The 24387-nt window shown below is 42.1% G+C and overlaps 1 protein-coding gene across 5 annotated transcripts in view; it reads left to right on the plus strand.

Annotated features, from left to right (window-relative positions):
• The window catches only part of alpk1 (alpha-kinase 1), a 142582-nt gene that overhangs the window by 22952 nt on the left and 95243 nt on the right, over window positions 1–24387 (plus strand). For 2 of the 5 annotated variants that reach the window (XM_072583611.1, XM_072583639.1), the window contains exon 2: window positions 1074–1172. The exons of 1 other annotated variant lie outside the window; for it this stretch is intronic. The gene's annotated coding sequence lies outside the window, so the exon portion shown is untranslated. Of the gene's footprint in view, window positions 1–1073; window positions 1173–14936; window positions 15028–20319; window positions 20548–24387 lie in introns of all 5 variants that reach the window. 2 more of the 5 variants (XM_072583629.1, XM_072583621.1) reach the window with 2 other exon arrangements.

Raw genomic sequence — 24387 nt, forward strand, 5'->3', positions numbered from 1 at the left:
ACAGGAGGGTCCCAAGCACTGAGGATGTCACCTAGACAGGGAGCGAAATGTCTGCAACACAAATTCCCAGCTCGGCGAACAGAACCACAACAAGAAGGTGAGTAACTTCTTTACGAGGTTTCCATGACCAACAGATTGTTGCTTATGTCTGTTCATAGATCATAGAATCCCAAGTGTGGAAACAGGCCATTTGACCCAACAAGTCCACATCGACCCTCCAAACAATCCCACCCAGACCCAATCATCTATCCTATTAATTTACATTTCCACTGACTAATGCATCTAACCTACTCATCCCTGAACACTATGGACAACTTAGCATGGCCAATTCACCTAACAAGCACAGCTTTGGACTGTATGAGGAAACCGAAGCACCTGGAAGAAACCCACGCAGACACAGGGAGAATGTGCAAACTCCAAACAGACAGTCACCCAAAGCTGGAAATGAACCCAAGTCCCTGGATGTGTGAGGCAGCAGTACTAACCACTGAGCTACTAAGCCACCTTTTGTTTTTTTAACTTCCCCCACTGGACAAAGAAAACAACTGTTTTGGGAAGCACTTGCCATTTTGACGTCCTCTATAGGTCATGGCAAACTGATTCCTGTCAGGAGGAAGAGTGGGACAAGAAATCATGACTGTACTTGAAAGGTAACAATTTTTCAAAATTAATCTGCCAGAAAACTGACCGTGATATTCATTGAACCTTAAATCACACCACTGAATTTGTTTGTAAACAATTACATGGCTGGATGCTCGGAGGTAATTTTAAAAAATATTTTAACCCTTTCTACACACCAATCTCACTGTGCAGTCATTGGAATCAGAGCCATAATTTCACTGAGTATATGGGATATCTATAGAGGAGTCACCCGAGGGAGGAGCTAGGAGCTGGAGATATTGATTAATGCAAGTATATTTTAGAGCCCGGTGTGTGATTGCTGGATATTGAGAGGCTGGATGATTCACTTGGAAGAGGGACAGATGTCAAACTGGCCAAATTACATGTTTATTGTTATCGTCAAGTGCTGGGCATTTGCACAGGAAATGAGTTTTGTTTTAATTCATTCACAGGATGAAGGCTTCGCTGGTGAGGCAACACTTATTGCCCAGAGGGCAGTTAAGAGTCAACCATATTGTTGTGGACCTGGACTCACACATAGGCCTGACCAGGTAAGTATGGCAGTTTCCTCTCAAAAAGGACGTTAGTTTTTCCGACAAGTTGCATTGGATTCATGGTTATCATTAGACTGTTAATTCCAGATATTTTATTGAAGTCAAATTCTACCATCTACCTTGGCAGGATTTGAACCCATGACCTCAGAGTATTATCTGGGTCTCTGGGTTAACAGTCCAGCGATAATACTATGAGGTCATTGCCTTCCTCTACTTGGGTAGTGTCGATGTGAATTACAACATATGGGAATCACTCAGAGTAAGAATGTCGCAGTAATAATGGCAGAACTGGTAGTGTCCACTTTTATAGCCTGGAAGATGGACATTGCTGAATGTGATGGAGCTGGGTGGAGTGGCTTCATAGTTAATGTGTAACACCTCTCAATGCTCACCAGTAGATTTTACAGCATGCAAAACTCACATGTATTCGAGCTCTTAAAATCCTCCAGCTCTTCTACAAATAGCTCCCTGATTCTAATGGGAATAGCTGAGCCCTCAGGATGTCAATGTTAAGGAGCATGCCATCAACAATTTAAATGCACACTCCGGCATTTACTAAGAGGTGCTGACGTTAGGAGAATTGCTTCAGCATACCAAAGATCTGCTCAGACATGGTGGTTCCTGCTCTCATTATACATAGACTCTCATTGTGTATTAGGGTGGCACAGGGAAATCATAGACAACATGTCCAGGGGAATAGCCTTTATTCCTGAGCAAACATCCACTGGATTGTCATGGAAGTGTAAAGGAGGTGGGAACTGCAGACTCTGGGAATGAAAACTTTGTAGTTGTTACTGGGACTGATGAGAAACATTCACTCTCATACCGTGTACTGTGGATGGTCAGTCACAAATTGCACGTTGATGGAATGGTCACCCTTTTAATTCCTATATTTCTCCCTGTGGCAATAGAGTTCGGTTCATTTGGAGTTTACCTAAGGAATCAGGACTGCTGTGCTGGAAAATCCATATGTGCACTCATTCTCCTGTCTTTGTTTAGATGGGCACAGTGTAGTCACCTTTCTTGATGTATTAAAACTCCAGTTGTATCAATGGGTGACATGTTGGAACCTTTTGGATATGCTCCCCATTCACACATGGAAAGATTTAATTTCTTGGACATCTAATGCCACTGTGATTTTTACAACCATTGGCATCACCACTCCCACCCAGGTATAAGGCTCCAAGTTATGTTGAAGGAGCTGGAACCATTTCCTTGGTGTAGATGAATTGTACCAATAAGATGGAGGGATACAAAGGGCTTGATAGGGCTTTCTGAGCAGAATCCTCCTCCTACTCCTCCCTCTTGCTGATCTTGCCCTCAATGCAGTCTCTGCTCCATTTGTTGGTCATGGGGAGTATATCCAAAAGTTTCCAACATGTCAACTGATACAACTGGAGTTTTAATACATCAAGAAAGGTGACTACACTGTGCCCATCTAAACAAAGAGAGGAGAACGAGTGCACATATGGATTTTCCAGCATAGCAGTCCTGATTCCTTAGGTAACTCCAAATGAACCCAACCCTATACCCATAGGAAGAAATATAAGGAGATGCATTTCAACCAATATCCAGCCATCCTTAATACTGCTTGCAAAAACCAGAAAGTAACAAAATCTTCTGAGCAACAGGGAGACAAAAATAAGTGCTTCAATGACAGCAAACGTAAGCCAGCAGCACCTCACCTGCGAAAGCTATGACTTTGAGCTAGAAATAATTAGCACAGGCATTCAATGGATCTAAAAAGTTAGAGTTATAGCAAACTGCATCAAATCAGTCCAAACTGCTAACATCTCTCTTAAATCTCTCCTAATGTATACACAGTACATCTATGCCAACTCCCTGCCCAGCCCATTGAGATGCCATTGGAATGTGGCACTGTATGTGCCTGGCAGTGAAGCTGATGACATTTTATGTCATGTAACATCTTTTGTTTTACCAGTAGCAGTGATGCTACAAAGCCAAATTCTGCAGCATCTTTATATACATTGTACTATAACATTTGTACAAGTTACAGAATTAATTTTACAGAAACTATGGTCTTTGTATATTTATATAGGATGGCACGGTGGCTCAGTGGTTAGTATTGCTGCCTCACAGCACCAGGGACCTGGGTTCGATTCCAGCCTCAGGCTGTGTGGAATTTGCACATTCTCCCCACGTCTGCATGAGTTTTCCTCCGGGTACTCCGGTTTCCTCCCAAAATCCAAAGATGTGCAGGTCAGGTGAATTAGCCGTGCTAAAATGCCCATAGTGTTAAGTGCATTAGTTAGGGGTAAATATAGGGTAGGGGAATGGGTCTGGGTGGGTTACTCTTCAGTGGGTCAGTGTGGATTTGTTGGGCTGAAGGATTTGTTTCCATACTGTAGGGAATCTAATCTAACCATCATATAAAGAGAGATATATGTTCTTAAAATCAATTTAAAGGATACAACTTCGTTTAATAGGCTGCAAATTTGGGTCTTCCAAGTGATTTATCCATCAGTACAGTACATTTTAGATTGTTGAAATCAGTGCACGTATGCTGTCCTGCTACTGTTGTCGCAGTTATTTACAGAGTAGAATTAGTTACTTTACCTTTAGTCAAGAAATAAAGGAGGCAGAAAGCAGAAATTCATAGACCTTCTGGACTTTCTTAGGGAAGGTGATAGAATTAATTATTAAGGAGCTCATTTTTTGCCTTTATCGGTCAAAACAGAGATTATAAGTGCAGGGAGGTCATGTTGGTGCTGTACAAGATTTTGGTTAGGCTACAGCTGGAGTAGTGAATGCAGTTCTGGTCACTACACTGTTGGAACAATGGAGTGGTTATAGAGGAGATTCACACAAATGCTGCTGGGGATGAAACACTTCAGCTAATGAAGGAAGGCTGGATAAACTCGGGTTGTTTTGTTTGGAACATGGAAGGTTAAGGGGAGACCTGATAGACGTGTATAAAGTTGTGAAGGGAATGGACAGGGTGAATAGAAAGCAGCTACTCACCTTATCTGGTGTACCATGAGTAATTTTGGCTCCGATATTTACGGAAAGATATCAGTTCGTTGGAGGCAGTTCAATGAAATTTCACTCGGCTGATCCCTACGTGGAGGGATTGTCTTCCAAGCAAAAGCTGGATAGGTTGGGATTTTACTCGGCAGAGTTTAGAAGAATGAGTGACGATTTCATTGAGACCCATTGAATTCTTAAGGACATTGACAAAGTAAATACTGAGAGGATGTTACCCCTCATAGAAGGCACAGTCTCAGAATTATGGGGTGCCAATTTAAGACTGGGATGAAGGGGAATTTCTTCTCTCAGACAGCTGTGAATCTTTGGAACTCATTGTCACAGAGACCTGTGAGGACAATGTCATTTTAAACATTTAAAGCTGAGGTAGATTGGGGATCAGTCAGGAAATCAAAGATTATAGGGAGAATGTATGATTTGGAGGTCCGTTGTTGGACTGGGGTGTACAAACTTAAAAATCACTTAACACCAGATTATAGTCCAACAGGTTTGTTTGGAAGCACTAGCTTTCAGAGCACTGCTCCTTCATCAGGTGGTTGTAGAGTATAAGATAGTAGGACACAGAATTTAATTACAGAAGTTTTTATGCAATGTAAGAGCACATGACGAAGGGGGTAATATATTAGTAGATATAAAGGATTGATTCGATAAAGGAAGAAATCAGTGGGGATAAATGGCTCATTTTTGTGTTGGCAAGCTATAACTAGTAAAGTACCACAGAGATTAGTGCTGGTCCATCAACTATATATACCATCTATATCAATGATTTGGATAAGCGGACTGAATGCATGGTGCCAAATTTGGCAATGACACCACGCGGGAAGGTAAATTGTAATGAAGAAGTAAAGCATCAACAAAGGGATACAGACAAGTTAAGTGTGCAGAAAGTGGCAGATAGGGTGTAATGTGGGAAAATATGAACTTGTATATTTTGACAGGAAGAATAGAAAAGATGGATATTTAAATGGAGAGAGATTGTAGAAAGATTTGGGTGTCCTGGTGTGTGAAACACTGAACATTAGTTACAGATATAGCAAACTATTAGGCAGACAAGTGGAATGTTATGGTTTGTTACAAGAGGATTGGAACATTAATGTTTTACTGTCACTGTAAAGGATGCTGGTGAGACCATACCTGGAGTACTATGTACAGTTTTGGTCTCCTTAACTGAATAATGATTTAATGCTTTAGAAGCAGTTTGGAGACAAAAGAAAACTGCAGATGCTGGAATCCAAAGGTAGACAAATAGCTGGAAGAATACAGCTAGCCAGGCAGCATCAGAAGGTGGAGAAATCGGTGTTTCGGGTGTAACTCAAGAAGGGTTGCACCTGAACCATCAACTTCTCCACCTCTTGGAAGCAGTTGAGAGAGAGTTAATTCCACTCATTCCTGGGAAGAAGTGCTTAGCTTATGAAAGTGTCTTTAAATTTATTCAAGGCTGAGTTAGATCAATTTTTGATGGACAAGGGAGTCAAGGATTCCAGGATTCAGACTGGATAATGGAATGATACCATAACTAAATCAGCCATGATCTTATTGAAAAGTGGTGCAGGCTCAAAGGGCCAAATGACCTACTTCCATTCCTGTGATCCACTGTTTCAGCACCTTGTGGAGCTTTGCATAGTTCCCAGAGTTTTATTGTGGAAGTTTTAACCCGTACGTATTCTGCTCCTTCAAAAGGATTGAATGAAGTGGAGAAAGCCTGTGAAGTTACAGTCTGTACACAGCTTTCTAGAAAGCCATTTCTCATTCTAATTCTCTCAGCTGACTAACTTTCTGAAAGAGTTTCCTGATGTTACCTTCTTAAAAACGCACAATGCATTTGCTTATATAGCTTTATATTTAGCTTGGAGGTGGTGAAGAGGTGAGCTGCATATCAGCAGTGAAGCAGACCCCTTATCTGTGGATGGTGCCTATAGGGGTCAATATGCAGGTGAAAAGGAAGATGGGAATTTCAAAGGTAACAACTTTGATAAGGAATCTTTTTTATTAGTCATGTATTTGGGGATTGTATAAGCTAGAGACTTTAAGGTAGGCAAAAAGATTTGTTTAGACGGACACAGGAATGGGGAATATGGTAAAGGTGAGGAAAGATTCTCTCTGGAAGAACCGTGGTGACATGTGAAGGAAGATTCTACAATTGACTGTTGTTGGACCACATGGAAACCTTAATGAGTCCATATTCCTCAATTTCTATGCCTCTCTTGATTCAATCCCTACTTTCCATCCATGTCTTGAGACACTACATTTCTGATATCTGTGTCTCTCTTCAATCCCCCATTCTCTACTTACCATTTCTCCCAAGTTACAAATTCTCCAATCATCATCACTCCTTCAGATTCCCCTTTTCTCAATTCCACCTCTCCTTCCGTGATCTTCTATTCTGCAGTCTTCATTTCTCCACTGGACCCCCATTCTTCAAAACCCACCTCATACTGTCCAAAAATCCCATTCCAACTTCTGTCCTTAAGCTTGCATTCTCCCGTCTCAAGTTTGCAGATGACACCAAAATTGGCAGAGGTGCTGCATTTTGGTAGGGCAAATCAGGGAGGATTTATTCATTTAATGGTAAGGTCCGAGAGAGTTTTTCCGAACAAAGAGACCTTGGGGTGCAGCTTCATAGTTCCTTGAAATTGGATTCATAGGTAGACAGGTTACTGAGGAAGGAATCTGGTATGTTTGCCTTTATTGATCAATATATTAAGTGTATGAGTTGGGCGGTCATGTTGTACCTGTACAGGATAGTGGTTAGGCTACTTTTGGAATACTGTGTTCAATTCTGGGGTTCCTGCTTTAGGAAAGATGTTGTGAAACTTAGAGTCACAGAGTCATAGAGATGTACAGCATGGAAACAGACTCTTCGGTCCAACCTGTCCATGCCGACCAGATATCCCAACCCAATGGAGTCCCTCCTGCCAGCACCCGGCCCATATCCCTCCAAACCCTTCCTATTCATATACCCATTCAAATGCCTCTTAAATGTTGCAATTGTACCAACCTCCACCACTTTCTCTGGCAGCTCATTCCACACACGTAACACCCTCTGCATGAAAAAGTTGCCCATTCGGTCTCTTTTATATCTTTCCCCTCTCAACCTAAACTATGCCCTCTAGTTCTGGACTCCCTCACCCCAGGGAAAAGACTTTGCCTATTTACTCTATCCATGCCCCTCATAATTTTATAAACCTCTATAAGGTCACCACGCTCCAGGGAAAACAGCCCCAGCCTGTTCAGCCTCTCCCTATAGCTCAAATCCTCCAACCCTGGCAACATCCTTGTAAATCTTTTCTCAACCCTTTCAAGTTTCACAACATGTTTCCGATAGGAAGAAGACTAGAACTGCATGCAATATTCCAACAATGGCCTCACCAACATCCTGTACAGCTGCAACATGACCTCCCAACTCCTTTACTCAATACTCTGACCAATAAAGGAAAGCATACCAAATGCCTTCTTCACTATCCTATCTACCTGTGACTCCACTTTCAAGGAGCTATGAACCTGGTCTCTTTGTTCAGCAACACACACTCGGACCTTACCATTAAGTGTATAAGTCCTGCTAAGATTTGCTTTCCCAAAATGCAGCACCTTGCATTTATCTGAATTATACTCCATCTGCCATTGGCCCATTTGGTCAAGATCCTGTTGTAATCTGAGGTAACCCTCTTCACTGTCCACTACACCTCCAATTTTGGTGTCATCTGCAAACTTACTAACTGTACCTCTTATGCTCGCATCCAAATCATTTATGTAAATGACAAAAAGTAGAGGACCCAGCACCGATTCTTGTGGCACTCCACTGATCACAGGCCTACAGTCTGAAAAACAACCCTCCACCACCACCCTCTGTCTTCTACCTTTTCAGTTCTTTATCCAAATGGCTAGTTCCCCCTGTATTCCATGAGATCTCACCTCGCTAATCAGTCTCCCATGGGGAACCTTGTCGAATGCCTTACTGAAGTCCATATAGATCACATCTACCGCTCTGTCCTCATCAATCCACTTTGTTACTTCTTCAAAAAACTCAATAAAGTTTGTGAGACATGATTTCCCACACACAAAACTATGTTGACCATCCCTAATCAGTCTTTGCCTTTCCAAATACTTGTACATCCTGTCCTTCAGGATTCCTTCCAACAACTTGCCCACCAGCGATGTCAGGCTCACCGGTCTATAGTTTCCTGGTTTGTCTTTACTACCCTTCTTAAAGAGTAGCACCACGTTTGCCAACCTCCAGTCTTCCAGCACCTCGCCTGTGACTATCGATGATACAAATATCTCAGCAAGAGGCCCAGCAATCACCTCTCTAGCTTCCCACAAAGTTTTAGGGTACACCTGAATAGACATCTAGCACTTCCTCCTCTGTAATCTGGACATTTTGCAAGGTGTAACCATCTATTTCCCTACAATCTATATCTTCCAAATCCTTTTCCACAGTAAATACTGATGCAAAATATTCATTTAGTATCATCCCCCATTTTCTGCGGCTCCACACAAAGGCCACCTTGCTGATCTTTGAGGGGCCCTATTCTCTCACTAGTTACTTTTTAGTCCTTAATATATTTGTAAAATCCCTTTGGATTCTCCTTAATTCTATTTGCCAAAGCTATCTCATGTCCTCCTGATTTCCCTCTTAAGTATACTCCTACTTCCTTTATACTCTTCTAAGGATTCACTCAATCTATCCTGTCTATACTTGACATATGCTTCCTTCTATTTCTTATACAAACCCTCAATTTCTTTAGTCATTTAGCGTTCCCTATACCTACCAGCCTTCCCTTTCACCCCGTCAGGAATATACTTTCTCTGGATTCTTGTTATCTCATTTCTGAAGGCTTCCCATTTTCCAGCCATCCCTTTACCTGCGAACATCTGCCTCCAATCAGCTTTCGAAAGTTCTTGCCTGATACCGTCAAAATTGGCCTTTCTCCAATTTAGGACTTCAACTTTTAGATCTGGTCTATCCTTTTCCATCACTATTTTAAAACAAATAGAATTATGGTCGCTGGCCCCAAAGTGCTCCCCCACTGACACTCAGTCACCTGCCCTGCCTTATTTTCCAAGAGTAAGTCAAGTTTTGCACCTTCTCTAGTAGGTACATCCACATACTGAATCAGAAAATTGTCTTGTATGCACTTAAGAAATTCCTCTTCATCTAAACCTTTAACACTATGGCAGTCCCAGTCAATGTTTGGAAAGTTAAAATCCCCTACCATAACTACCCTATTATTCTTACAGATTGCTGAGATCTCCTTACAAGTTTTTTCTCAATTTCCCTCTGACTATTAAGGGGTCTATAATACAATCCCAATAAGGTGATCATCCCTTTCTTATTTCTTAGTTACACCCAAAAATCTTCCCTGGATGTATTTCCGGGAATATCCTCCCTCAGCACAGCTGTAATGCTATCCCTTATCAAAAATGCCACTCCCCCTCCTCTCTTGCCTCCCTTTCTATCCTTCCTGTAGCTTTTGTATCCTGGAACATTAAGCTGCTAGTCCTGCCCATCCCTGATTCATGTTTGTGTAATCGCTATGATATCCCAGTCCCATGTCCCTAACCATGCCCTGAGTTCATCTGCCTTCCCTGTTAGGCCCCCTGCATTGAAATAAATGCAGTTTAATTTATTAGTGCTACCTTGTCCCTGCCTGCCCTGCCCTGTTTGGCTCACTTCTGTTCTCAACTGTACCAGTCTCAGATTGATCTCTTTCCTCACTATCTCCCTGGGTCCCACCCCCCCCACCTTACTAGTTTAAATCCTCCCGAGCATTTCTCGCAAATCTCCCTGCCAGTATATTAGTCCCCTTCCAATTTAGGTGCAATACGTCCTTCTTCTACAGGTCACTTCTACCCCAAAAGAGATTCCAATGATCCAAAAATGTGAATCCTTCTCCCACACACCAGCTCCTCAGCCATGCATTCATCTGCTCTATCCTCCTATTCCTGCCCTCACTAGCTTGTAGCACCGGAAGTAACCCAGATATTACTACCCTTGAGGACCTGCCTAACTCTCTGTAATCTCCCTTCAAAATCTCAACCTTTTCCCTTCCTATATCGTTGGTTCCAATGTGGACAATGACCTCTTGCTGGCCCCTCTCCCCCTTGAGAACATTCTGCACCCTCTCTGAGACATCCTTGATCCTGGCATCAGGGAAGCAAAACGCCATTCTGCTTTTTCTCTGCTGGCCACAGAAACATCTGTCTGTACCTCGGACTACAGAATCCCCTAACACAATTGATCTCTTGGAAGCCGACATACCCTTCGTTGCATTAGAGCCAGTCTCAATACCAGAAACTTGGCTGTTCGTGCTACGTTCCCCTGAGAATCCATCACCCCCTACATTTTCCAAAATAGCATACCTGTTTAAAATGGGTATATCCACAAAAGACTCCTGCCCTCGGTGCCTACCTCTCTTACCCTTCCTGGAGTTAACCTATCTATGTGACTGTATCTGAGACTTTCCCCCCTTCCTATAACTGCCATCCATCACATACTGTTGCTGTTGCAAATTCCTCATCGCTTCGATCTGATAAGATTCGTATCCAACAGCATTTATTGTAGATATAATCTGCAGTAACCCTTAAACTCTTTTGAAACTCCCACATCTGACAAGAAGTACATATCTTTGTACAAAAGGCCATTTTTGCTCCTTCACAATCTACAGACCCAAAAAATAACACCGTCTTATTCTCTACAAAACACTGCACCAGGTTAAATTAATAGTTATGGCTTATATTTTAAGTTTAATCAAGAGACTTATCTCCAAAAACATATAATCAAAAAAGAACCCACTGTACTCGCTACTGCAGCCTTTCTATTGGACAGACTTAAAACAATGATTAACTTATCTGTGTTGTGTACTTCACACAAACAAGTTCCTCCAAGATTAGTTGTGAAATTCACTGTTTGTTAATTTTCCCAGACACACTCCGATGTCCAGCGATACATGAATTCAAAAACATCAAAGGCAGTAACTATGCAGGTTCTCTTTCTCTCTCTCTCTCTCTCTCCTGCACCATGTGATTCCTTTGTCTGTTCTTCTCCCTTTTAAAACTGCTGCTGTTTTGACTTTTTTCCCAAAGTTCCAAAACAATGCAACAGCGTATAAAACAGTAATTGCTGCTCCTGGAATTCAAGGAAATCACCTCCAGCACCTAAAACACCTCAAAAAAAAAGGAGCAGCTCTTACAGCCAGAAATTTTTCCCGTCCTCCATCTTGGACTGAAAGGGTTCAGAAAAAATTTAAAAGGATATTGCCAGGGTTGGAGGATTTGTCCTATAGGGAGAGGCCAAATAGGCTGGGAATATTTTCCCAGGAGCATTGAAGGCTGAGGGGTGACCTTATAGAGATTTATAAAATTAAGAGGGGCATGGATAGGGTGAATAGCCAAGGTCTTTTCCACAGAGTAGGTCAGTCCAAAACTAGAGGGGATAGGTTTGCATTGAGAGGGTAAAAATTTAAAGTGACCTAAAAAGCAATGTTTTCACCCAGAGGGTGGAATGTGTATGGAATGAGCTACCAGAGAAAATGGTGGAGGCTGGTACAATTGCTACATTTAAAAGGCATCTGGGTGGGTATATGAATAGGAAGGGTTCAGAAGGATATAAGCCAAGTGCTGGCAAATGGGACCAGACTAATTTGGGGGATGTCTGGTCAGCCTGGATGAGTCAGACTGAAGAATCTGTTTCTGTGCTGTACATCTCTCTGACTGTATGAATCTCAAAAGCTCCACCACCCCCCAGCCTGTACTCGGGCAGCCCCACAATTTCTGAGTTCTTTCCCCAAATTTGAACTTTGTTGCCTCCCAGTTCCAGGTACTTTAGCGGTTTTCAGCTAATGCACCAGTTGATTGTGGATCTCTGTGTCAGTAGACAGTCTGAACATCTCATCCAAAGCCCAGCTCCCCTGAACAGCTACTGATGATGTTGCAATGGAAGAGCATGCTGTGTGGATGGGGAAGTGTAGTGGAAGTCTGCACATGGGAAATTCAAAGCTCTGAACTCCTAAAGACAAAACTTGGGAAAGGAATGACCAATTTTGGAGGATTCCCAAGCTTCCAATTCTATCGATGTGTAGCTGGTATGTAACAGCATCATTCATTGGAAACATCTTGTGACAAAGTGATACTGTCCCACCTGTGGGCTGAAAGGCCTGGATTTAAGTCCTGCCCTGCTCCAGGGGTGTGTAATAACATGTCTGAACAGGTTGATTAGAAAATATTCATTGTAAAGATCTTGTGCCTCAGTGGTAGTGTCTCTACCTCAGGGCTAGAAGGACAGGGTTCCTGTCCTACCCTGCACCACATGTGTGACTGCACAGTTAACTTGAAATGCCTTCATAGCAAAGATCTGTCACAGGTCTTGAATTACTAGCTCAGAAAATTGGGGGCTGGCTGGTGGCTTAGAGTGGCAACTTAATTATAAAATCATTAAAGTTTAATAATAAAAGAAGCCAGGGATGAGTCCATCATTATTCAAGTAGCATTTTAAATTACAGTAGGGCTTACTACTTCAATCAATTTCAAACCAAGACCTCAGTCCTTTACTCGTGTAAAATTAAGTCCTCGTGTCAGCTCAGTATTTATATCAGTATATGGATGCATGGTATTTTTGTTATAAAAGTGTACTTTGGTATGGAATGCCTTAAAGCACATAGAGTTGTTTTTGAAAGACTTGCTTTAATTGTGCCTTGATTCATGGCAAGATGTCTCTTTCATATTTTGTTATAAAGATACTATTTTAGGAACATAAGCTTTCACTAGTTAGTGCATTCACCGGCCTTATTTCTTACACTTCCATGAGTTTGCCATAGCAGACGCTGGAAGATCATACATATGTATGAAAGGAGAAGCTCTCATAGCTCTCATTAACATTGACAAAGAATACCTCGAGCTGTGAGTGTTAGGAACTCCACACAGCCAGGCAAATGGAATTATATTAAGGCATCATCAGCTTACTGAAGCACTGAGTTTATTCCTCAGTCGATAGACCTCTGCGTCCTCACATTATCACTTGCAGCAAGGCTATTATTTGCTAATTCTTTTTATTCCCTCGAAAAAAAATCCAATTAGATAAAAACAGGCTCCTCCTTTTATTAAAGAGCAAATGATGAGAAATGAAAGAGCAGAGAAATACAATTTATGGATTAAATTCCTCTCATAGAAGAAGTGAAAAAAAGAAAAATCCGATTTAGCATGTTGAATATCTCTATTATAGCTCATTCAGTGCCTCTTTGCAACTCTGTGGATTTTTGTTTTGTGATTAATCCTCATTTTACCCATGCCCGGCTCAGTTTCAATAATGTACGTGCTGGTGCTTCGGCTGGGTGGATGCAGAGGCCTCCTTTTCTTCCCTGTTAATTGGTTGAGACCACCAGAATTCGGAGGCTACAGATGTCGCTGATAGTTTGCCTAGGGAGCACATTCAGGCCCATCTGTTGCGGTCTAGAAGCCTGTTCTTGTGTCCAAAAGGCCCTAATTTGATTCTTGTCAGAAACTAATGTAAATGCAGTTTACCTCTTGGGTCACTGCTGGGTTTTATGCCAGTGAGGTCTCCCCCTCCTCCCCCATTTTTAGACGAAGGTTGAATAGGAAAAAAGGAGTTTCAATGTAAACTAAAGAAACCCTTCATGTTAATGCATATTACAAACCACAATGTCTGCCTTACAATAGGGTTTTAATTTTATTCTGCATATAATTAATTGAATCCTTATAATAAGATTGTGGAAAGAAATAGAAAGTCCAACAATTGACATTTAAGTGGGAACTGTTGAAATTTAAGTTAAGGTGGCTTTCAGATCCCAAGAGATACTGCATTCACAGTTTCAAGTGGAAATCAATCAATAATTTATATTACAAATATTTCTGCATTAATTGAAGACTGTAATAATCTTGCCTTTATGGTTTGCAACACCTTTGCCCCTAGGTTGTATTAAATCTAAAATTGTGTATAGAGCCAATAACAAGCTAGTTGCTAATTCCTATCTTTGGATGCAAGCTGACATAAATAATATTGATCAGTGGAAACATTCACAAGACAGGGCTGCAAATTCTGATTCCTTTCTTTGGTTTGGTCTATTTTGCAGTTGTTCATCTATGGATTAACCCGTGAGCTTTCTGAGAGGCGAAAGTTATAGTAAATATGACGGTTCTGCAATGTGTCCAATTGCGGACAACTATTTAAATTATTTTTAATTGATCTTATTTTTAGCTGCAGTATTATCTCCTTTATTTACTATTCTCCCTCCCTTCCCCCACTTCCCATCCACAGTATTCTTTTTTTAAGTTCACGTGGGGGGCAGTTTCAGCTTAATTGAGATCAGGGAAGCCGTCCCTAGAGAAAACACAAGTGCCAATTTTAATCTGCAAATGAAGTCTGAGTAACTTTGCATTATAATTATTTTGCTGCCCCTTCCCTTCCTTCTCTCCCTTCTGCCTTTAGCTTTATTTGTAAATCTCCGGTATAAACTCGGTAAGCCACAGATAAAATGCAAATGTACTGCTTGTGACTTCCAGCTCTTAATGGGTCAGAATTTGTGAACCAGTGTTTTGGAACTGAAAAAGGTTTCAGGAATTTTTGTTTTGAGAAAGAAATGGGAAAGGGATTTGATATCATAAAGGGCAGCAGACTTCTGGAATCCGGGTAAAAGCAGCTCTGGTGAAGGAAGAAGTTACGTTAAACATTACATATACAGCACTTCTGAAAGCCTCCAGATGCCTCAAAACACTTCATATCTAACAAGGTACTTTTCAAAGTAGGAGAAGCAGCAGCCAAAACAACAGGAGAGATATGGCAAGATTATCTTTTTTTTGGTGATGTTTGAGTGATCAATGTGGACAGCATAAGGTATGTGATTATGGTGGGGATGGGGTTGTGTAGTCTGTCATTTATCATAAAAGTGAAAATGTCCATACTTTGTAAAGATAAAGGTGCTTGGAATTGGAACGTGGAGTTGAGGCTTCGATCTGATCAGCCATGATATTACTAAATGGCAAAGTAGGCTTGAGGGGATGAATGGCCTAATTCTGCTCCTAATTTGTTTGTAAATATTGTATGTGCACACTAGGTAATGGTTCTAAAGGCTGTCATTTTGTAAAACATATCTCTCAAAGACAATCCTCCCTGCGAAATAAAGTCAGGCACTATGTTCCAATAATCTAAACTTCAAAGCATAATGACGACAAACAAGATCAACACTACCTGTTGACACTTCTGGGGTTGAGTGCTTCTTTGAGAAACTCTACCACAAATTCCCAGTGGAGGTCTATGTAGAAACATGTGAATCAGGAGCATAAGTGGACCATTTGGCATCTTCGAGCCTGCTCCATTCAACATTTAGAGTCATAGAATCAAAGAGATGTACAGCATGGATACAGACCCTTCGGTCCAACCTGTCCATGCCGACCAGATATCCCAACCCAATCTAGTCCCACCTGCCAGCACCTGGCCCATATCCCTCCAAACCCTTCCTATTCATATACCCATCCAAATGCCTCTTAAATGTTGCAATTGTACCAGCCTCTACCACTTCCTCTGGCAGATCATTCCATAGACGTACCACCCTCTGCGTGAAAAAGTTGTCCATTAGGTCTCTTTTATATCTTTCCCCTCTCACCCTAAACCTATGCCCTCTACTTCTGGACTCCCCCACCCCAGGGAAAAGACTTTGCCTAATGACCCTATCCATGCCCCTCATAATTTTGCAAATTTCTATAAGGTCACCCCTCAGCCTCCGACACTCCAGGGAAAACAGCCCCAGCCTGTTCATTCTCTCCCTATAGCTCAAATCGTCCAACACTGGCAACATCCTTGTAAATCTTTTCTCAACCCTTTCATGTTTCACAGCATCTTTCCAATAGGAAGGAGACCAGAATTGCATGCAATATTCCAACAGTGGCCTAACCAATGTCCTGTACAGCCGCAATATGACCCCCCCAACTCCTGTACTCAATACTCTAACCAATAAAGGAAAGCATACCAAACACCTTCTTCACTATCCTATCTACCTGCGACTCCACTTTCAACGAGCTATGAACCTGCACTCCAAGGTCTCTTTGTTCAGCAACACTCCCTAGGACCTTACCATTAGGTCCTACTAAGATTTGCTTTCCCAAAATGCAGCACCTCGCATTTATCTGAAATAAACTCCATCTGCCACTTCTCAGCCCATTGGCCCAACTGGTCAAGATCCTGTTGTAATCTGAGGTAACCCTCTTCGCTATCCACTACACATCCAATTTTGGTGTCATCTGCAAACTTACCAACTGTACCTCTTATGCTCGCATGCAAATCATTTATGTAAATGACAAAAAGTAGAGGACCCAGCACCAATCCTTGTGGCACTCCACTGGTCACAGGCCTCCAGTCTGAAAAACAACCCTCCACCACCACCCTCTGTCTTCTACCTTTCAGCCAGTTCTGTATCCAAATGGCTAGTTCCCCCTGTATTCCATGAGATCTAACCTTGCTAACCAGTCTCCCATGGGGAACCTTGTCAAATGCCTTACCGAAGTCCATATAGATCATATGTACTGCTCTGCCCTCATCAATCTTCTTTGTTACTTCTTCAAAAAACTCAATCAAGTTTGTGAGACATGATTTCCCATGCTGAAAATGTGTTGCTGGAAAAGCGCAGCAGGTCAGGCAGCATCCAAGGAACAGGAGAATCGACGTTTCGGGCATCAGCCCTTCTTCAGGAATGAGGAAAGTGTGTCCAGCATTCCTGAATTAGCCTGCTGGACACACTTTCCTCATTCCTGAACGCAACGCCCCTCCCCCAAGTCCCACCTCCCTACCTTTTATCTTAGCCTGCTGGACACACTTTCCTCATTCCTGAAATCTCTGAGGATGATTTCCCATGCACAAAGCCATGTTGACCATCCCTAATCAGTCCTTGCCTTTCCAAATGCATGTACATCCTGTCCTTCAAGATTCCCTCCAACAACTTGCCCACCGCTGAGGTCAGGCTCACCGGGCTATAGTTCCCTGGTTTGTCTTTACCTCCCTTCTTAAACAGTGGCACCACGTTTGCCAACCTGCTGTCTTCCGGCACCTCGCCTGTGACTATCGATGATACAAATATCTCAGCAAGAGGCCCAGCAATGACCTCTACTTGCTTCCCACAGAGTTCTAGGGTACACCTGATCAGGTCCTGGGGATTTCTCCACCTTTAACTGTTTCAAGACATCCAGCACTTCCTCCTCTGTAATCTGGACATTTTGCAAGATGTCACCATCTATTTCCCTACAGTCTATATCTTCCATATCCTTTTCCACAGTAAACACTGATGCAAAATATTCATTTAGTATCTCCCCCATTTTCTGTGGCTCCACACAAAGGCCGCCTTGCTGATCTTTGAGGGGCCCTATTCTCTCCCTAGTTAACCTTTTGTCCTTATGTCCTTAATATATTTGTAAAAACCCTTTGGATTCTCCTTAATTCTATTTCATGGCTGACCTGTTTGTGTTCCAAATTCCACCTTTCCATCTTCCTTGATAAACTTTAATTCCCTTTGCCTCATGAAAATATTACCATTTCTGCCTTAAAGATATTGAATGATCCCATCTCCACTGCCTTCTGAGGGAGATTTCCAAAATCCCACAACCCTCTGAGGGGAAAAAACCTTTGCCTTATCTCTGCCTTAAAAAGGTGACCCTATCTTTTAAACAGTTCCCCTTATTCTGAGAGGAAATATTTTTTCCATATCCACTTTGTCAAGATCATTGAGGATCTTATACACTTCAATCAAGTCACCCCTCACTCTTCCAAATTCCAGTGGAAAGTAGCCCGGGCTGTCCAATTTGTCATAATACAACTCATTCATTCCAGGTATCAATGACGTAAACCTTCTCTGAACTACCTCCAATGCACTTAAAATATTCTTAAATAAGGAGATCAAAACTGCAGTACTCCAGAATCTTACCAAATCCCTGTATAATTGAAGCATAACATTCCTTAACATTAAATTCCTCTTTTAATAAAGCATAGCCTTCCACATACAATGGATAATATAGATTGTGTGTGGGAAACTGAATGTATATTTAATGATTGGTTTGATAGTTAAAGTGAGAAAGAAGATTGCCTATTTGGAATGTGAATTGTCATTGAGAGTGAAGAGAAATTCAGATCTGAAGAGAATGGAAGTTACAACGTCCGAGTGATTCACCGCTTCAGTAATTTACAGACAGAACCAAAACTGCAGATGCTAGAGGCCAAGGCGAACATGCAGGATGCTGGAAGAACATGACAAGCCAGGTAACATCAGGAGGTGCAGAAGTCAACGGTTTGGGTGTAACCCTTCAGGACCTGAAGAAGGGTTTTACCCAAAATATTGACCTGTCCACCCCCAGATGCTGCCTGGCTTGTTGCGTTCCTGCAGCCTTCTGCGTGTCAGTCAGTAATTTGGGGAAACTCATTCACTATCATTCATAAGAATTGTGTGTCCAACTACAACTGGGTCTCCAAGATCAACTAATGAGTTCACAATTCCGTTCAATTTCAAGATGTTGTGATCAACAACATTCTCAAACTTGTTTCTATTCCACATTGTCATTGACTTAAAGAAGCAGTGTTCCAATTCATTCTCCCTGTGTCTGTGTGGGTTTTCTCCAGGTGCTCCGGTTTCCTCCCACAGTCTAAAGATGTACAGGTTAGGTGAATTGGCCATGTTAAATTCCCCATAGTGTTCGGTGCATTAGTCAGGGTAAATGGAGGGGAATGGGTCTGAGTCAGTTACTTTTCAGAGGGCCAGTGTGGACATGTTGAGCCAAATGGCCTGTTTCCATACTGTAAGGAATCTAGTCTAATCTAATCTCAAAATTTAATCAGATTGTACTGATTGGTTTCCATTTTGTTCAGATGTCACTATGGAGTTTGTTACTGGTGGATCCCCCTTCTCAATCACATGGTATGTCATTATTGGATTATAATTCATCTTACTGAATTAGAATTTTGTGAATAAGTGCATTGGATTGAAAAAAGGTTCAGGAGTTTTCATTTTAAAAAAAGCAAAAGACTATTACCATGGTCTTCCTGCACATTGCTAAAATCCAGTGATATTTAAAGACCCGAATACTACATTAGGAACAACGAGACTCATGATGTGAAAGGAGTATGAGCGAAGTCACACTTGCACCCACCAGAAAGAAAAGATTTTTGCCCTGTTGTTTGTTGTCACTGTGAGACAAATGAGGATTTGATCTATCAGTGGTCCAGATGGCATTTTATCCCCCAGTGGCTGTAACACTGGGAAAGCAGATTTACATTTCCCAAAGGGAGAGAGGGGATAAATCACAAGGAGAAAATATTGTCACAAAAAAAAGGTTCCCTTGAAACAAAAGTAGAATTGCTGAAGAAACCCAATAGGTCTGGCAGCATTCATGGAAAGTAGAGTCAACATTTTAGGTCCAGGGATCATACATCAGAACTAATTGTAGCTAGAAAAAGGTGATATTTATGCTGAAGACTAGGACTGGGAGGGAGACGGAGGGGAGGGAAGTGAACAGTAGGTGGAGATGGAGCCCAGAGAGAGAAAACAGCAGTTTGGCAAACAAAAGATGGCTATTGGTGAGCTAGGGAGAAAGAAGAGCTGCTAATGGGGGCCATCAGTGGGTGAAAATGGGTTGTCTGTGATAAAAACAGCCCATGAAGCTTGGGGTGTGCGGGGTAGCTAAAAAACCCAAAAGAGAGTGCTCAATTTCTAAAATTATTTGAACTGGAGATTGAGTCCAGAAGGCTGCAGAGTCCTCAGACGGAAAATGAGATGGTGTTCTTCCAGCTTGTGTTGGAGCACTGCAGGAGGCCCAAGACAGAATTGTTGGCATGGGACCATGATGACTTGTTGAAATGGCAGGCAACAGGAAGCTCAGGGTCAGCTCAGAATGTCGATGTTCCGCAAAGCGGTTGCCAGTCTGCGTTTCGTCTTCCCAAGGTAGAGGAGACCACAGTGTGAGCAGCAAATATAGTAGCCTGGATCGAGTTATTCACTCCTTTCCCCTCCCCATCCCTCGTCTTCAGCATAAATACTAACTTATCCTAGCTACAACCAGTTCTAAGAAGGGTGACTGGATATGAAATATTGACTCTGCCTTCTCCTCACAGATGCTGAGTTTTTCCAGCAATTTCTGTTTCTTATTTCAGACTTCCAGCATCTGCAGTCTTTGTTTGTTTAATCATTCTTCTGATACCGATTGAGACCCAGGACAGCATCTTCACTGCCATGTGGGGATGAGAGCAGAAGTGGGTGCGCAGACAGCCAGACACAAATAGCTACGGCGCTGAGCAAAACGTTGGTTTGCTGCCTCGCCATTTTCCCAGAGCCCGGCTGACGGGAGGGAGACCTACGCAAGCCAGCACAACCCGATTCAGGTAGGGTAATCATGGGCCAATTAATATTGGCTGACTGAAAACTTCCATCTGGCTAACAAACTTCCCACAATTAAAATCACACAACACCAGGTTAGAGTCCAACAGGTTTAATTGGAAGCACACTAGCTTTCGGAGCGACGCTCCTTCAACAGGTGGTAATGGAGGGCTCAATCCTAACACACAGAATTTATAGCAAAAATTTACAGTGTGATGTACCTGAAATTATACATTGAAAAATTGATTGTCTGTTAAGCCTTTCATCTGTTAGAATACCGTGATAGTTTCACTTCTTTCATGTGTAAATCACAAAACCTTTTTTAAAAAAGTTGAATTCTCAGGTTAACTGTTAACAATGGTGATAGCTAGACAGTATGTTGAAGGTGTTAGCCCCCTGTGTTCTCTGTCTATGCCATGATGTTTAGATTGATTCTCATCTAAAAAAGTGAGATAACGGAGTCTTACATAAATTCATGCAGTTTTTGAGCTCAGAGTTCCCACAATTAGAGTGGCCTCTGGGTGGCAGAGTGTAACAACAATTGCCAATTTTAAAATTAAATTTTTATGAAATTATTGAATGGATAATACCTTATTCCCCTCCCCAGAATCAGCAAGCTGTTGCTTCTTTCAAGCTTGAGGGCCTTCTGTTGGCAGTCGGTCTAGGTTGAAGAGTTTGCCCCTGTCCTCCATTGAATAGCTAGCATGTCTATATATTACTAACTGGCTAATTAAGGAGCAGGAGGCCTCTTATGGCACAGTCTTAATGTCCTTAGCTTTGAGCCAGGAGACCTGGGTTCCAGTCCTGCCTGCTCTAGAGGTATATGACAACATCTCTGAGCAGGATGATTCAAAATATCTCCTCATTCTTGGCCAGACGGTCCAGCTTCAAGTCCTGTTTGCCAGAGCTGTATCATGAGGTGTCTGAAAAGTTTGATTGATAACCATTAAAATCACTGTTACTCACACAGTGTGGGGTAGGAACCCTGGTTGTCAGGGTCCAGACTCAAAATTCTGCATCTCATGTCAGTGCAACTATGAAAAATAGCTGTGAAAACAAATCCATACCAGCATGTTTCTGACAGATGCTGAATCCAGGAGCACCTTTGTTTTGTACAAAATACCAAATTCTGCCTATATTATTAGCTGCTATTGGATTTTATGCTCCTGGGCCTCCTTGTTTGTACCTCAGTGTGAAAATCTGTTTCCCAGTATCCAAGTTGTGAGCCTTTTCACCAGGTGGCAGTGCTCTGGTTTGTTACTGGATGCAGGATCCACAATATTTCAGTCCGAATCTCACTATTTGAATTCAGGTTAGAAAACAAAAACAAAATCGGTAAAATAGTAGAATGGCACAAAAATGCAACAGGTTCACTAATGTCCTTCAGGGAGAGAAATATACTGTCTTTACCTGATCTAACCTCTGTGTGACACCAGTGGCCCTGTGTTAGCAATCTTCTGAACCAGCCTGGCAAACTCCAGGTGAACTACAGAGGTTCAGGTCCAGGCTTGTCAATACCACAGGGAACCAGCAGCAATTGCAAATCTTTGATGGGCTGTTCTCCTCCTGAGAACACAGTTCCAGCTGTCAGTACAGTATAGCTACATATTACTTATTTCTCAGGTTAATGTTGCAGTGTCAGCTGTCTGACCAAAACCCATTACTCCAGCAATGATGTTTTAGATATCTTAGCCAACGCCAGTTTAACACTGAGGAACAAGAACTGCCAATTCTTGATTTCCATCAATGACCACTTGATCATTTTCAGTGTTAATGTTTGACAGTGTGGTGACCTAGTCTCTGAAGGGCTTGCAGTACAGTTTCCTTCTTAATTTGTTGAAGCATTAATCGTACTGGCTTGGATTTTACACTTCCTAACCAATGTATTTGAAAGTTGTTAGGAGGTGGTAGGATACGTAAAGAGCAACCTGTTACATACCCACCTACCTGTGACCTATCTCAAATTTTAATGAGATAGAGTTGATGTGTCAGGCAGGCCATCTGCTCCTATTGAGGCCCTCAAGTGGTTATTAATTGACTATTTAAGGGACCCCTTTCTGCCTCCATTTTTATTTTTCACACTGCAGGCCATGGTCCATTCCAAGGAGGGTCAGCAAGGGGGTGTAACTTCTTTTGAGACTCCCTGTCCCTTTTGAGGCCCCTCCAACAAGGTAATTCCACCCCCTTTGCCTGCAATCCCCTCTCTCCAGTTTCTTCAACCCTGAACCTCACCTCCCCCTGCACCATCTCTGGTAATCTGCCAGCCTCACTGCAGGAATACACCATTGTTGTCCCTGTTGTCTGGACTCTGTCGGCTCCTCCGCCTTCAAGTTGCCTGTAGCCCAGCAGTGGCCACCACTCAGAGATCTGCCTGTCAAGTGGATTAACTGTCACCTCTATAGCCCCAGCAGGATTAGATTTAATGTGGGACTTCCTAATGAGATCTGGGTAGAAGTGTTTCCTCACAGCCTCCAGCATTAAATGCTGCAGAGTATCTTGGGTGGACTTCCTCAGCCCCACCCCCACCTTTTTTAGGTAGGTTTAGGTTGTAGGTACGTTGTGCTCCATAAAATCCAGCCAGCGGTGTGGGATTGGATTTATGTGCAGGCCTGACTGGCCAGATATGGCAGGTTTCTTGGCACAATTAATCAGGTTTTACGATAATCCAATAGTTGTTTTTTGAGCTCTTCCCTGAAGCCAGCCTACAATTATCATATTTGCCATGGCTATGTTGAATCCACAACTTCTGAGTCATTAGACCAATAAATAACCACCAACCTCATGTGCCCTAGACTGTCCGACAATGTATGTCTGAGATTACAGAGTCGATAAAGTGTGGCACTATAAAAAGCACGGCAGGTCAGGCAGCATCTGAGGAGCAAGAGAGTTGACCTTGCAGGCAGGACCCTTCATCAGGACTGCACTAACTCCTAATGTCTGAGATTACATCCTCAGTAGAAGGCACCAGAACCAAAATAAATTAATTTTGCTTCAAAGGCAAAATGCAGGAGGTTCCAAAATGCTGTAAAATGCATCAATTGAAAATCAAGAAGTAAAAATGTCTTTAGACTTTGATAGGAAACAAATCTCACATTCAGTGCTCACACTCCTCCTCAGAAATGCCTAGAAGATCCAATGCTTCAAACTGCACTGTAGTGTCCTTTGAAAAGCCAGTTTTCTTCCATTCCAATTTTGGTATCGAGCCTCTCCAAATGAAAGCAGTCAAAGGGGACACAACCTCATGGTTTGGCAGTCAATGTTTTTTGCTCCAGTGCAAGTGATTGAATGTTGTGTGCAGTCGTTGTTTAAAGATGTTTTATGGTTATATCAGTCAAACATTTGTGCCATTGGTTCCTACAGCCTCGCCTTATAGGGTTGTGCAGGATCAAAAATCATATGACATAGGGTTATAGTGCAACAGGTTTATTTGAAAACAGAAGCTTTTTTCAACATAGTTCAACATAGCCACCTCCATATCAGGGTTATACAAGAGTAGATATCAGTTGCATTTTACCCATCCTTTGTCAATCTGTGAGGAAACACCTTACTGATATCAATTTATAAGCAGTGAAGTTACAGGATTCATGTCTTAATTCTCTATTCTTGTGTCATAACTGTATTTAGGAACTTTTCAGGGATCTAATGAAGATCTTTCATATGTTTTGAAGGCTGACACATGTGGATTTAACATAGATTTCAACCTGCTGTTTTTGGATAAGAGTGCGGAGCTGTGCTGAGGTGATTGTTTTCCTCAGATGTGTCTGAGTGATGAGGGGGCAGATGGCAGCAATGCTTCACCTTGACCTGGGATGTATTCAGAGCTGTTCCGGCAAGTGTTAGCACAT

This window comes from Chiloscyllium punctatum, chromosome 1, assembly GCF_047496795.1.
Source record: "Chiloscyllium punctatum isolate Juve2018m chromosome 1, sChiPun1.3, whole genome shotgun sequence".
In the NCBI taxonomy this organism is placed as follows: Eukaryota; Metazoa; Chordata; class Chondrichthyes; order Orectolobiformes; family Hemiscylliidae; genus Chiloscyllium; species Chiloscyllium punctatum.